Source organism: Anser cygnoides, chromosome 15 (assembly GCF_040182565.1).
Source record: "Anser cygnoides isolate HZ-2024a breed goose chromosome 15, Taihu_goose_T2T_genome, whole genome shotgun sequence".
NCBI lineage: Eukaryota > Metazoa > Chordata > Aves > Anseriformes > Anatidae > Anser > Anser cygnoides.
Genome location: NC_089887.1, coordinates 15591960 through 15607632, shown reverse-complemented (window position 1 = coordinate 15607632; position 15673 = coordinate 15591960). Strand labels below are relative to the sequence as shown.

At 38.9% G+C, this 15673-nt stretch overlaps 1 protein-coding gene across 14 annotated transcripts in view; it reads left to right on the top strand.

Moving 5' to 3' along the window:
• RBFOX1 (RNA binding fox-1 homolog 1) overlaps positions 1-15673 on the top strand; it is a 1146084-nt gene that overhangs the window by 388869 nt on the left and 741542 nt on the right. For 3 of the 14 annotated variants that reach the window (XM_013189471.3, XM_048062494.2, XM_066977843.1), the window contains exon 1: positions 13647-13709. The exons of 1 other annotated variant lie outside the window; for it this stretch is intronic. The gene's annotated coding sequence lies outside the window, so the exon portion shown is untranslated. Of the gene's footprint in view, positions 1-13637; positions 13710-15673 lie in introns of those variants that run through there. 10 more of the 14 variants (XM_066977846.1, XM_066977838.1, XM_066977834.1 and 7 more) reach the window with 7 other exon arrangements.

The window sequence follows — 15673 nt, the reverse complement described above, 5'->3', positions numbered from 1 at the left end:
GCTCTGATATTCAAACAACATGAAGACATTTTAGCAATTCTCCAAAAGTTGTTTTCATATATTTTTATTTTTTAAAGATTAGTTAGTGGTCATGAGATTTGTATCATTCGCAAAGCCAGTTCTTTGTATACCCAGTCCCCTGAGCTGGTGGAAGGGGATGGGGAGCAGGATGTGGCCCTCACTATCCACGAGGAAATGGTTGGTGACCATTGGCACTTGGACGTACGCAAGTCGATGGGGCCGGATGGGATCCACCCGAGGGTACTGAGAGAACTGGCAGAGGAGCTGGCCAAGCCTCTTTCCATCATTTATCAGCAGTCCTGGCTATCGGGGGAGGTCCTAGTCGACTGGCGGCTAGCAAATGTGATGCCCATCTACAAGAAGGGCCGGAAGGTAGACCTGGGGAACTATAGGCCTGTTAGTTTGACCTCAGTGCCAGGGAAGCTCATGGAGCAGATTATCTTGAGTGTCATCACATGGCACTTGCAGGGCAACCAGGCGATCAGGCCCAGTCAGCATGGGTTTATGAAATAGAGGTCCTGCTTGACGAACCTGATCTCCTTCTATGACAAAGTGACACGCTTAGTGGATGAGGGGAAGGCTGTGGATGTGGTCTATCTTGACTTCAGTAAGGCTTTTGACACCGTTTCCCACAACATTCTCCTCAAGAAACTGGCTGCTCATGGCTTGGACTGGCATACGCTTTGTTGGGTTAAAAACTGGCTGGATAGCCAGGCCCAAAGAGTTGTGGTGAATGGAGTCAAATCCAGTTGGAGGCCGGTCACTAGTGGAGTCCTCCAGGGCTCAGTACTGGGGCCATTTCTCTTCAATATCTTTATTGATGATCTAGATGAGGGGATTGAGTGCACCCTCAGTAAGTTTGCAGATGACACCAAGTTAGGTGTGTGTGTCGATCTGCTCGAGGGTAGGAAGGCTCTGCAGGAGGATCTGGATAGGCTGGACCGATGGGCTGAGGCCAACTGTATGAGGTTCAACAAGGCCAAGTGCCGGGTCCTGCACCTGGGGCACAACAACCCCAAGCAGAGCTACAGGCTGGGAGATGAGTGGCTGGAAAGCTGCCTGGCAGAGAAGGACCTGGGAGTATTGGTTGATAGTCGGCTGAATATGAGCCAGCAGTGTGCTCAGGTGGCCAAGAAGGCCAACAGCATCCTGGCTTGCATAAGAAGCAGTGTGGCCAGCAGGACTAGGGAAGTGATTGTCCCCCTGTACTCGGCTCTGGTGAGGCCGCACCTCGAGTACTGTGTTCAGTTTTGGGCCCCTTGCTACAGGAAGGACATGGAGGTGCTCGAGAGAGTCCAGAGGAGGGCAACGAAGCTGGTGAGGGGTCTGGAGAACAAGTCTTATGAGGAGCGGCTGAGAGAGCTGGGGTTGTTCAGCCTGGAGAAGGGGAGGCTCAGGGGCGACCTTATTGCTCTCTATGGGTACCTTAAAGGAGGCTGTAGCGAGGTGGGGGTTGGTCTATTCTCCCACGTGCCTGGTGACAGGTCGAGGGGGAATGGGCTAAAGTTGCGCCAGGGGAGGTTTAGGTTGGATATTTGGAAGAACTTCTTTACTGAAAGGGTTGTTAGGCATTGGAATGGGCTGCCCAGGGAGGTGGTTGAGTCACCATCCCTGGAGGTCTTTAAAAGACGTTTAGATGTAGAGCTTAGTGATATGGTTTAGTGGAGGACTTGTTAGTGTTAGGTCAGAGGTTGGACTAGGTGATCTTGGAGGTCTCTTCCAACGTAGACGAATCTGTGATTCCTTCAAGTATGTGTTCTTCGAGCTGCAAACTATCATGCTATAGTTTTGAGTAACAAAGAAAATACTGAAGTTTTTATTTAGTATCCTAGACCTTTTGTTAAAAATAATATTAATAAAAAAATCCAAAGAATTTCCAAAATATTTTACAAGGTAAGAAAAAATGGATGAATCTTCAAGTTGCCATGTTTAATTTAGACAATCTTTTTATCCAACAACCTGCATCTGATGCTTTCATAATGAATGGTTTCCATAGCAACATCTTGAGCCATTTTTTATTTGACTTGGGAAAGTTCCATTCTATTCCATTCCATTTTAATTCCTTTAAAATTCCATTTCCTATAAAAAGTTGAAGACACATTGGGTGATTTTGCTTAAACCAGCCAAGATTTTGGCAGTAAGGGTTGTTCAGGTACTCTTGTTTTGAATCAGCATAGAGAGGAATTCTGACAACCATGCACTTCTCCAATTGTTTTAACAGTCTCGTCCTCTATTTGAGCTCATGCTACAGCACTTTTATATCTGCACTAACTAAAGAAATATATTAATCCGTTGCTCGGCAGTGGAAATGATCTTTTTCTAAGGCTCAATCAAGAAATTTGTGAAGAATTTTTTTATGGGATTAGCGAAACTATTGTTTTGTTTATGTAACATCACTTGTAGTGCTGGCTGAGTTTTTGTAGGAGGAATACAAATTAAAGAGATGAGATTAAATGCAATTTTTGAGTTGTTCTGGTCACCAGTTTTGCAGGAGAACTCACAAATATACAGGAAAAATGAGAAAGCATTAATAATGGAAATTATGTGAGGGTGAAATATAATCATTGCACAAAGTGAGACTTTTCATTTTTAAGAGTAGTATGGGATGTAGGAGAAGAAATAAGGTAATTTAAATGTGAAAGGCAATGAAATGGAATGAATCAAAGTATGACTAACCAGGTGGTTTAGTGAGATGTAGTTAAACTGGATGCAATGTGATTTTAAAATGGGTAGATTGAGCAATAGAAATCTAGATGTTCAGAGCTATATACAAAATAAGCAAAAGATTCTAAGTGGAGCAAACGTGTGGTAAAAATATTTTCAGTGTAAAAACTATTAGGCATTTAATTATGAGTTCTTTGATTTTAAATTGCCTCCTACATCCGTAAACAATGTAGGAAAAAAAAAAACATGAAAACAAGTTGCCAGGTTATTGTAATGCAAAATACACCTAGAAAGGGAAAAAATAAATGGGTCATGACATTACACTGTCATTGTAAAATAAACAATGAATGTTTTACTGTGAAGTAATGTAGGATAAGATAAAAGATGATTAAGACCAGAAATTAAGAGGTTAAATTCCTTGTAGAAATCAGAAACTCTATGTGATGGGCAGAAAATAAAAATAATCTAGAGTCTATCAACGGATGTTAGCAACTGCCACTTGTTGGTGCCCGAATATTGGACTAGTTAGACCATGGATACAATGTCTGAGTAACACGTATCAAGGTTTTAGAGTCTGACTTTGTCTTTCACATACAGCATGCTAGGTATGAGATATAAACCATCTGAAATTTGGGCAAATCCACTTCTGGCTTAAAGCAGTGGCTTTCTGGCTGAAAAGGTTCGGCCCTTGAAAACAAAATGTATACATTACTTGATGTATTCCTATGTCTCTTTAGCAAGATAAAGATTAAAGCCTCTTAAGCAAGATAAAGATTACATACATGGTGTATCTATACTGTTAAAAGAAAAAAATGCTATTTTTCAGGTATATATATATATTTTTTACCAATATCTGACTGCAGGCTAAAATTTTATTTTCTTGTTCCATTGTTTTTCTTACCAAATGGGAAATACTGTTTTGTATTTTTTAAAAAATGTATTCCTAATCTCTTTTTAGATGTAAAAAAAAATATATATATATTCAAAATGAGCACTGCACTGAGGATTTGTATGCTGAGCTTGTCAGACTGTGAATCTTTATTATTACTGAGCTTTATCCTTGAGTACATAGCTTGCAGTTCAGATTGAATATTAAGTGTCAGGCTCAAATGCACTGGTGAGAGATTTGCAGCAACCAGCAGGTTCCTATTCCAACCTTAGAAGCCACTGACCTCTCTTCATTGATAAGTCGTCTTATTTCACGTGTCAGTGTACTGGTGTGAAGCTCCCGATGCAATGAGTGATGGAGAAGTCACCATTGCTTGCAGTTTGGGAGTTTCATAGCATGCTAGGAAAGGTTACAGATAAAGAAAAAATGGTGTGGGGTTGGTTATTCAAAAAGCAGAAGAAAACCTGCAAAGCTTACCCATGGCTTTTTCTCAGTGGATGTAGCACAACTAGAAAGAACTAGTTATAAATAATCATTTTTTGTTTGTTTGTTTACAAATTAGGAACAACTGGTTCTGTAGAGATGCTTTCTGTGTGCCTGGGCAAACCTATAAGGTTGCATGATTTATACTTGTGCTTTTTGTTCCTTCTTCCCATGAAAAATAACATCAGCCTGTGGTTACTCTGGTAAGAGAAATTCAGTATTAAAATAGCTGGTAATAATGTCACATTTGGGTCACAGATATGACTTCATCTCTCTTCTGGTGGTGGAATATTAAGATCACTTATGAAAACTGTTTTCATCATGTTTTTTATGCAAGTCTCGGTCTGCGTGAAGATTTTCAAGAATACAGCCTTATAATTTCATTTAAATACAATATTTGGAGTAAGAACAATGAAGGTTATGCTTGCGGATATGGTAGCTGTGACTCAAAATCCTTGGTTATATGGCTGCTGTTGGGAGTGACAAGGCTCAATCTTGTGAAGCTGTGAACTGCCTGAGGTTTTACACAAAATGATGATTTTAATAAAGAACTGAGGATAGCTGCTTTCTGTATGCTCTTTGAGGAGGAATAATTTTTTTTCCTGTATATATGCATGGCTAAATAATTTTGCAATACCAACAAAAAAGGTCTATTAGCTCTTCGTAGAAATAAGCAACTTCTAAGGCATACAGGTTTTTGCTTCCCTGATCTAAATTACAGAATTGCATTATTCAGTTTGTAGCATGGTGATTAACCGAATGAAAATGAGCTATCAAAAATAATTTTGGGTCAGTGAGATTAACATTAAAGGCTATATCAGAATGCAATAGCTGGATGAGTTGAGGAGGAGGTATGTTCTGCCTCTTCTGCTGATGCTTTACTGGTTCTGGCGAAATACTTCATGACAGCTTCAATACCACTGGATTTTAGTGAGCTAAAGTAACTGCTTGCGTGTGTTGTTCTGTGGTACCTGAAGCTAGAACAGTATTGGTTCCTGTAAGGAAGACTGCTGCTGTTAACAAGGAGTTATATGGCCCCTAATTCTTGCTCTTCAGTGAGGAAAAGCCCCAGAAGCTCCCGTCAGTCAGCCTGCGGTGAGCAGCAGCACTGTACTGCCCAGGGAGCGGGATGGGATTGCCCCAAGTGGGGGAAATGGTAACAGACAGATCTGGGAGAGCGAGCCTGCTTGGCTCCTGTGCCTGAGGTCTGGCATGGTTTGCGTGTCGTAGGTCTGGAAAGCGTCCAGCTCTCCCACCCGGATAACCTTGCAGAAGCTGGTTTTCCTGAAGTTTCCGGTTTTCCTGAAGTTTCCGGTTTTCCTGAAGTTTCCAGTTTTCCTGAAGATTGATGAATGCCAGCCACCCCATTCCACCTCTCTCCATTCAGTGTGTAAAAGGATCCTTGTATTTTTCCTGGTGTACAACTTTTCTTTAGGTCAGAAAGTGTGGAGTGTCTGCCCAATGTCAATTTCTGCCTGCAAGAACCGTGCTTCAGTCAGAGGAAAGTGCTGTACCCCGTACCTGCCGTTAGGGCTGGTCACGGCTCTGCTGTGCGTTACACTTCCTGACCGCGGAAACAGGGACACCCTATAGCTTGGCTTCTTTCAGTAAGAATAACTGAGAATAGCCATATCACGATTGGCAAAGCTATTGGATAGACGCTTTTTTTGTTGTTTTACAACTTTCCCTTGTTCTGTGTATTAATTTTAGCTGAACAACTAAAAAGCTTAAACAATGTCAAAAATTTCATTTAAAAAGAAGAAAAAAATAAGCAAATTTAGCATTCTTTTTTCTACAACTGAAATTTCTTTCAGAACTACATTGCTTGTACAGGTCTGATTCATTTCATGACCTATGATGAGAGAACCATTAGTTTCCAAATGAAAAATGTAAAAACCCTATTCTGACAGTATAATGTTCAGTCTTTGTCAGTATCGGGGTATTCAGTGCTAAAAGCTCACCATTGTAATTGATAGGACTTCTCTACAGTTACAGTTGGTAACAGGTCAGCCTTTTTCAAATTATTTCTTTGTATGCCCTCTTTGCTTGAATTTCTGATCATCTTCTAATCTAGCAGGCGTGTAAGTGTATTGTTATGTTTAAATGTGTGAGTAATCTTTCTGATGTTCATGAAACTGCTCAAGAGCTTTAGCAGAACAGCCTCTTAATGCAGAAGAATAAGGAGAAAGGCAAAAAAAAAAAAATTGGAAGAAAAGTTTTAAAACTCTTATTTGTTAAGTAGTAGGTATGATGCCCATAGTAACAGAGAAACTTGGTGCCTAGGATTTTGACGCTTTCTGCACTGTCTTTAAAATTACCTAGGGAGCTGATTTTCCCAGACATGGAGGCTTGTGCATTTTAGAGTGCTTTCTTAGGATCAAAAGTTTAGAGATGCTTTTAAAAGGACATTTAAAAACCTGTTCAAGAACTTGCACTAGTAAAAACAATATATGAAATAGAGAGGTTTGGGATTTTTTTGGAACTGCCTTTGAAAATATTTTCAAAGAAACGAACAAACTACTCTTTGTTAGTTTTTCCCTATATGTAATTTTTTATTAATCTTGAATCATTTCCAAAGTTAATTTTTGTTGTTCTTTAATACAGAGGTAGTCTTTTACCTCTGTTTACACACAAGGAATAGATAAATGTGGCTGTATTTTTGGTGTTGCAGCCTTATGCTAGCAGCAATGCTTTTAGGTAGTCATGTATGTGTAATTCTTAACATACTGTTTTTACTGCATCCATCTCTCTCCAGTGTCTGTCCAAACAATGACTGTCATAAAAATCGTTGAAAGGATCTTTGAATGTCTTTGACAGAATTGCAGATTTTTTTCCCTTTTTTCATCTGTGAGTTCTATAAATCTGATACATGAATAATGTAACACATTTAAGATATTCGTTAGTCTTTGGTCAGTTTGGTCGGTGCTTGTTCAGATGAGGGGACACTTTACCATTGTCTGTAGTAGCAAGATAGTAAGAGGTGTTCCAAGAAAGCAGTACAGCTAAGTGATGTTAGGTCACAATAAAAATCTCTGGTCAGAGAAGTATCTGTTCATGGTGGTTGTGGGCCCAGTAGAACAGCTGTGCTATGAGTATGGCTGGCCAAGTGCTGACAGTTTGACTTCTCTTGAAAGCTTGGAAGCACTGAAGACTTCACTTACTGAGTAGTGAGTATGAACACAATCATGGCAATTGATGTAGGACATCCAGGGGATTTACCACTGTGAAAATATAATTTGACTAGAGATTTTTTTTAAAGAACACTTTAAACCTAATTTAAAATAAATAAGTAAAAACATAATTATCAAAAGCTAAGACTGGGGTGAATCTTTCGTATGTAAGCATGGAAAAGAGGGAAAGTATATAAAAAGATGACGATTTTTAAGGTTAAAACCCTCTAAATTGCATTTCTTTTTTGAAAATTTCATTATTAATTTGTGCAAAAGGTAATTGATTTTTTTTTCCTGTGCGGAGGTGGGTTGCTTGTAGAAGACAGACAGGCAGCAGTTTGCATGAATTCTGTGCTATCTGGAGAAAATGCCAGTCATAGTCAGCCTACCATTTAGGCAGTAAGATATTTTGATTATCAACTTTTTTTTGGTAATTTTGTGAGAGGCTGAGGTTATTCCAAAGGACTGTTCATATGCTGAGGTTAAGTGAAAACAATTTAAATTTTTATTTCTCTATTAAGCAAGGATTGAATTATGAAACAGAAAACTGAAGTAAGATTAGTAACATCAATGAAGTACTTACTTTCTTTCCCACAGTCCAGTTGATGTCTTCAGTATTGTTGGGACATTAGTCTGAATAATGGAAATGGAATGCTATGTATTTTTTGAGAAATTTATCTGAAATGAAACACTTAAGTAGTAGGGGTTTTGATCGGTCATATTTATATGCACGTTTCCTACCTTCTTGTGATTCCATTTGTCCTTTCCCAATATTTGTTTCATAATGTATTTGTTTAGTGTCATGCTTAATACTACAGTTATGCTGTGATACAAAAAAAATATTTAAATATCCGTATGGCCTCGGTTACAGGAATAACCATTTTGAACTCAGTGGCTTACCTTCTATTTTTAGAAAGTAGGTGTTTATTAAAAGATTCTGGCAATTTCAATGATCAAATTTCACTTCTGAGGGTATGTACCTTGCAACTGATGCTTTTATATCAAATGAGATACAGAAATAGAAGGAAAGATAGTTTGAGGGGTATCAGAGTCCAGTTCTGCATTGTAGCATGTAGAATGCTGCTGTATTTTAATGTAGGGCAGCACTAACCGAGCAGCTTGTACAATATTTTTAAAGTATTTCCTTTCTGCTGCCATTCAAGATTTTGACAGATCCCTAGCATTTTAACCTCCATAATACAAGACAGTTATGAGTGTGGTGGTCATCACAATGTCCATTGCACTAATGAGAAACTGCTTGCATTACAGCTAATATGTTGTGGTTCTAATCTGCTACTGGTCTTTTGTCAGGAAAGACAGCAAAGCTGTATTAAGAAAAGTTCTGCCAAAGGCCCAAGGCAGCATAGAAATCAGTTCCGTTCCCATCTTTCAACCTTCTCCCCTCATTTATGGGTACAAGCATACCGAGTAGAGTGTCAATCAACAAACATAATAAAGAGCACCAGCGTTTGGCTTCAAGGTTTCAAAAAAAAATGTTTATGCAAAGAACATCTGTTCAGTTCAGATGCTGTTTGGACAAATTCCTACTCACATTCACCAAATCTCAGTATTTGTCCTCTTACTGCAGAGAATACTTTCATGATTCCTGCATGCAAAAAAGAACTGCGTTCTTGGCTGCATTCCAAATGTGCTGGACGCCATTTTACTTCTGAGACAAAAATTTACTTGATTTTGACAGGCTAAATATTGAACCTCAGAGAAAGTTATTTCCACAGAACTTTACAGTAGACTCCTCTTTAAAGTGAATGCATCCAGAATATTCTTTGCAGAACACCGTATATCCTATGTAAACATACGTGAATGTACGTTTCATGTACTTGGCTGTACTTTACCCTTCTACAAAAAGTTTCACTTTTGATGTCATATCAAATGTTTTTTTGCTCCTCAAGTTTCTTCAGTATCTACTTCAGAGTCCAGTGTGTTCTTAGTACTTCATTCGTCCCAAGGTGCTTTTCCTTTGGGCAATTGGCCCAGGGCACCTTGTTTCCATCCTGTTCTAGTCACACAGATGGCATTCCCTGACAACACCAAAGCCGCCTTCCCATTGTGTAGTTCTCCTAACAGTAACATGTCGAAGAGGAAAAGTGAATCAATGAGAATCTTAACCTAAGTTTATCACGAGGCTGGTGATTGCGATTGCATTGGACTTCCGCTGCTAGGCTTAAGCAGCATAATTTCCACACAGGCATCCTAGGGTCTGGTGCCACCTGGCTGCCCATGAAGGAAGGCTGGAGCTGAGAGAACCCAGTGTGGTCTGTGCCATCCCCTATGGCACGCAGGGCTGTTGGGTCTAAAGGTGGAGGGCAGAGCCAGGTACTAGACACATTGAAGGCCACAGGCAAGGTGGTGAACCAAGCCCTGGCTCCAGGAGCAGAAGTTAGTTGGGAGCAGAGGCAAGGTGACAACATGGGTCTGAAATCCAGGGACTGAAAAGCAGCCTGGAGGCAAGCTGCAGCGTAGGCCTGAGCGGGCCACCCATGGCACAGGTTGCCTGCGACACAGGCCTGAGCTCTGTCCAGCACTGTAAAGGGTAACCCCCATACTATAGTATAGGTCAGGGCCTGAGGAACATGGTGGTTTCATTTTTTCCCCTCCACTGTGATAGGAAACTGTTCTGTCAAGTACTCATTAGAATGATCACGTTGCAAAAAATAGCAATGATAAGGTGTTGCTCAAAACTTATGATTAAATTTAATGGTAAAAAAAAAATACAGCTAAAATGCTCAGTAAATGGTTTCAGTTTACCTCTTCTAAGGCTAATAAAATGTAGTGAGATTCCCTATCTACATGGAGTATGCTGGTATGAATATCAAATATAGTTTATCATATTCTGGTCGCCTTTCTTTTTTTCCCTCCTTTCCTCTTTTTTTTTAACCTGATGTTCTGAGGATTTCCTTTTAGTACCTATGAACATCTCCTTTTGACAGACAGTGCAAATTAAAAGATATGGCTAGGCAAAGGAAACTGGAACCCAAATATGCCCCCTGGGTTTTCATTTACAGTTAGAAGCTACAGATACAATTACTGCTGACAGAAACTCAGAAGCCAGTGGCAGAGTGCATGTGGCAGTAGACTCATGCCAGGCAGTAATTGGGAAGATTATTTTTAATCAGAGCATATCCTACAGCCCAAACATTAGAAATCTCTTGTAAGGCTGACAGGAAATTAAACTGATACCAAACAAAAAAGCCTCAAAATAGAAGTAATATGGTTAGAAGTCTAATGATGGCAAAGCTCACTGCTTGTTGTATTTCACTGTTATCTAAAGGGAATGACTTTTAACTTAAAGCAACAGCTATTATTGTTAATTGCATTTTGGAAGAGAATTAAAAGTACCAAATTAGATTAATTCATACATAGGCTTTTTGATAGAGTTGTGAAGGTGTAAAGCAAACTTAGTAACTATGTATATCTATTTTTACTTTTCTTATTGACCCAGGCTTGCCTGTTTTTATATATAATGCTTAAGGGAGCTACTTACATGCAAAAGCAATGCAATGGCTGGAGTACTGTTGGAATGCCCAGGTGTGGTAACTTCGTAAAGCCAGAAGTGAAGGAATAAGCTCTGCTTGTCTGGGCTATCTGATCTGACTGCCATGAGGGAGCCAAGGTGTTCTCAGAACTTGCCTACGTGCATGAAATTTTCAGCTGAAAACCCAACTTTTCCATTTTTAAGTGGACGTTGTTTGCTAGACTTCCTCACAGATACTTGGTAGGATTTCTTCTAGTTGACTCAAGTCCTTTTATTTACGAATGTTGCCGTTGTGGATCAGAAAAGACAGACTGGAGCACTGCAGAATGTTACTTCTGCTGTTTACGAAGGTTGCAATACCACATGCAAGGAAAATGTTGTTAATTGTTTATATTTCTGTGCAAAATGAATGCAAAACAAGAACGTACATCTTGTTTTTCTGAGCTATATGTCAGTTCTTGAAAAGAAAATTTAACATTAAAAAAATAGACATAGCTAAAAGCAGCCTTGTGAGGAAACTGTGTGGACAGTCTTAATGGTATGTCATGTCAGTCTAAAGAGTAATGGGGTCTTGTCAGAATGCAGATTTTTTTTCTTTCAGAAAATAGCATTTCTCAACTGTATTCTCCTGAAAATCACTTCATAGAATCATATGAATATGACTGAACAATAATGCTTGTTGTTTAGATATTGTCTGATTAGTTAGATAACAAAGTATGCTTCATAATGTATGGGTAATTTGCAGGAGCCCCCAGGGGCACTGCAAGTGGTGGAGTCACCGTCCCTGGGGGTGTTTAAGGAAACGTTGGACTTGGTGATTAGGGACATGGTTTAGTGGGTGACATTAGTAGTAGGGTGATTGTTGGACCAGATGATCTTGGAGGTCTTTTCCAACCCTAATGATTCTATCCTTACATGTAGTGTATTACGTGTGACAGTTACTCTGGTTCATTCAAAGTAGTATACAAATTGTGCATTTCCCTGCCATCTTTACAGGTCTCTGTAAAGCTTACAAATATGCCCATCTTCCTTTTCTCCAACAACGCAGTAAGAAACTACTTTCTGTAGTAAGGATTGGGAGCCTAATGTTTTAAAAACAAATAAAAGGTCACATTGCTAAACAGTCTGCTAGGATTGTGTGGTCAGACACGTCTTTCAGAAAAGGAAAACTAATGTCCTGTAACCTCACTGAGGTACCATTTTAGTTAGTATAAAGTCTAAAAGGTGTTAGCTTGCATTACAATTTTCACAGTGATTTCAAATTGTGAAACATAAGTACCCCTGCTAGAGAAATCTTGAAACTTAATTATTCAATTCAGTTTTGTTGACCATGAACATGAGTTTCATTATGGCATTACAAGATGGTCCTAAATCAAAAATAATTTTTGAAAATGTAGGCTAATTACTTAAATAAGTCACCTTAGAAATGTTTAAGAAGCTCTTCATCTCATTAATTTACCTTGTGTTGTAGTTGGGGATATCTCCCATCTCACACAAAACCAGTACCCGGAAAGGATAAGATGTGGTACTTTTAACGTATAGTTTATGTGCATATGCAACCTTCTTATGTGAGTTGCCTTTTGTATAGTATTTTTATATGTGTGTGGCTAATTTTATTTCATACACAAAAAAGAAACTTGTGTCTTTAGCTCTAAAGTTGATTAATGTAGGGTTTTCTGGCGGTGAGTCCCAGTTATTGCTAGGAGCTTCAGTTGTGGAACTGGATCTTCTCTTGGTAGGTGCTATCCTAATGGTTGTCCCTACTCTAAGGGGATCAAAATCCAAATGTTTTTTGTCACTGATTGTTACTTTTTGAGATTCTAAAGGTTTTCAGATTCTACAGGTTTTATTTTTGTTTTTAATGAGTACGTCTATTAGTTGCAATGTTACCTGGCATGCTTATAGAACACGTACCTTTCTGGTGGTGGTGGTGGTGCCTGTTGTTTTTATTTTTCCTCAGCTGTATTAGGGATAGCTACTACTAACTTTTGATTTAGTGATTTACTTTTTTAAAAATAAAATTACATATAAGGAATAACGGTATTTTGTGAAAAAGTATTCAATATATTTACTGTTTGGAATTTTATCGAAGTGAATAAAACAGTATTATCAAATTTGTTTATTGTTTTGGAAATACATAGACCTGGGTACGTATTTTCTTTGAAGACTTCAGATACATATTGTATTTCTATATTCGAGAGTATTCATATCAGGAATAAATATTTCCACTTGCACATGGAAATGAAAAATGCATTTAGGGTGAATCTGTTGTGAAAAACATGCTTGAGCTTACTGTAACTGTTTAAATTCAATGAATAATTCAGTAAAATACTAGATGTCACCAGCTGCTCATCAATAAAAAAGTGTCATGGAATAAAATGTTACTGTATTTTAATATGCAGTTATGTGCATGTGTAATATTTTGGATGCCCCCTTCTGTTTATATATTTTATGATCATTTTTCTTTTGCAAATTGCTTGAAGTTTACAACTGAAAAATAAGCAACAAGTAAATCACAGCTGTGTATTCCTATTAAAACAGGAACCTGTACTGGGGAAAATTTTGTATTACGGCATTGTAATTGCATGTCTACTTTAGTAGATAACGTCATAATGCAAGCATACAATTTAGGTTTCAAGCTAGCCACCACAATTTGTCTGTTATTTAATAAATAGTAAAATATTTCGTGATGTTTATGAATGAGTAATTATATTTTGCTGTTTTGCTTTGAACTACAATAAAAATGCTGTTATGACCTGATAGTGAATGCAGCATTTCTGTCTTATGAAAGCCCTTATCAATTTTATTTTTTATTATAACATTTTGAATCTTAAAGCTTACCATAAGCCTTCAGTGGCTGAAGGTTAAACATGTGAACTCCTTTAAGTCATCCTTTCCCAGTAAGAATGCATTTTTCTTTTCTTAGGAAACTACACAGAAGCCCCATGCAAGTGGTGCCTATTGTTTTCATGATCGGAGACTTCTTTCTGTAAGTACATTGATTTTTTTTTCCTGTTTATTTTATTTTTCCTTAGAATGTAATTGAAATCTCTGTTTTGCTGTCAAAATGAATAAGGAAATATATTAGCTTTCACAACTTGCCTTGCTGATGGTGGATCTCAAGACACACAGACCATATGTACACGGTCAGTTGTCTTTTAGTTTTCAATGAGCAACTTGCTAGTGACTTGCTTAAAGAATAATCTCTTTTTTTCTGGCCATAGGTTAAAATCAACTGTTTTGTTTTTTTTTCCTCATACTTCCCTTTTGCATGTTAGGGTTGGTTTGCTAAATTTATTTTACCTTTGGCTGATTCTTTCCAACAATTATTTTTTTTGTATATAGATTAGTTGGTTCAGACACTTTTACCTTTAGAACAGCTGCAAATAATTCATTTTGCTTTGTTTTTCAAATGCACCTTTAAGGTCAGAATAAGGAATATAATGAATTAAGCTCAGAAATGTATAGAACATGTGGAAAGGTGTTTGTGTTAGTTCATTTTAAACGTTTTTCCTTCCTGAGAATTCTTTGAAATAACAGGATTTGAACAAAGTGGTTTTCTGATCCAAACTATTTGTTGCTGTTTCATAGTTGGAACTTACTTTTTCTTGTGAAGTATTTTATTTTATTGCATACTTAAAAACAGTATTAAGCACTTTTTGTCATGATACAATTTTATATACAGTTGAATAATAAATGCAGAAGTATTAGAAAAATTCCAAGTATATGATTCTCGATAGGTGTGTATTTATGACTTCTCAGACAATTTTTAGTGATCTCCTGCCTAAAACCAACTGCAGTACTCATACATGTGCCTGTACACCAATGCACGTAGCATGGGGAATAAGCAGGAGGAGTTGTTAATCCATGTTCGGTCAGGAGATTATGATCTGGTGGCAATTACAGAGACACGGTGGGACAGCTCACATGACTGAAATATGGTCGTGGATGGGTATGTCCTTGTCAGGAAAGACAGGCCAGCAAGGCGAAGTGGCAGAGTTGCTCTTTACGTGAAAGAGCGACTACATTGTATTGAGTACTGTCCAGGGGCGGATGAGGAGTGAGTTGAGTCTGTGCGTAAGAATTAGGGGATAGGCTGCTATCGGGGATACTGTTGTGGGTGTCTATTACAGGCCACCAGATAAGGGTGAGGAAGTTGATGAAGTCTTCTACAGGCAGCTGATAGCAGCCTCGCGATCACAGGCCCTGGTTATTGTGGGGGATTTCAACTACCCTGACGTTTGCTCTAAGGCCTGCTCAGCCAGCCAGCTGCAGTCCAGGAGGTTCCTCCAGTGCATTGATGATAACTTCCTGATGCAAATGGTGGATGTGCCAATTAGGAGAGGAGCGCTGCCGGATCTTGTCCTCACTAACAAGGTGGGCTGGTTGAAGTGGTGAAGGTTGAGGGCAGCCTTAGTTGCAGCGACCATGAGATGCTGGAGTTTAGGATCTCATGTGGCAGGAACAGAGCACCAAGCAGAATTGCAACTAGGGCTGACTTAGGCCTTTTCAAGCATTTGCTAGGGGAAATCCCGTGGGAGAACATACTTGAAGGAAAAGGAGCCCAAGACAGCTGGTTAGTGTTCAAGGACTGCTTCTTCCAAGCTCAAGAACAAAACATCCCAACAGGTTGGCAGTCAGGAAAGAGAGCCAGGAGACCTGCATGATTAAACAGGGAACTGCTGGGCAAACTCAAGTGGAAGAGGACAGTATACAGATCATGGAAGGAGGGACTGGCCACTTGGGAGGAATATAAGAATGTTGTCAGAGGATGTAGGGAGGCAACTAGGGAAGCTAAGTCCTCCTTAGTATTAAACCTTGCGAGAGGGATCAAGGAAAGGGCTTCTTCAAATACATATGGATAAAACTAACTCTAGAGGCAATGTAGGCCCACTAAGGAATGAGGTGAATGGAGTGGAGCATCTCCCTTACGAGGAAAGGCTGAGGGAGCTG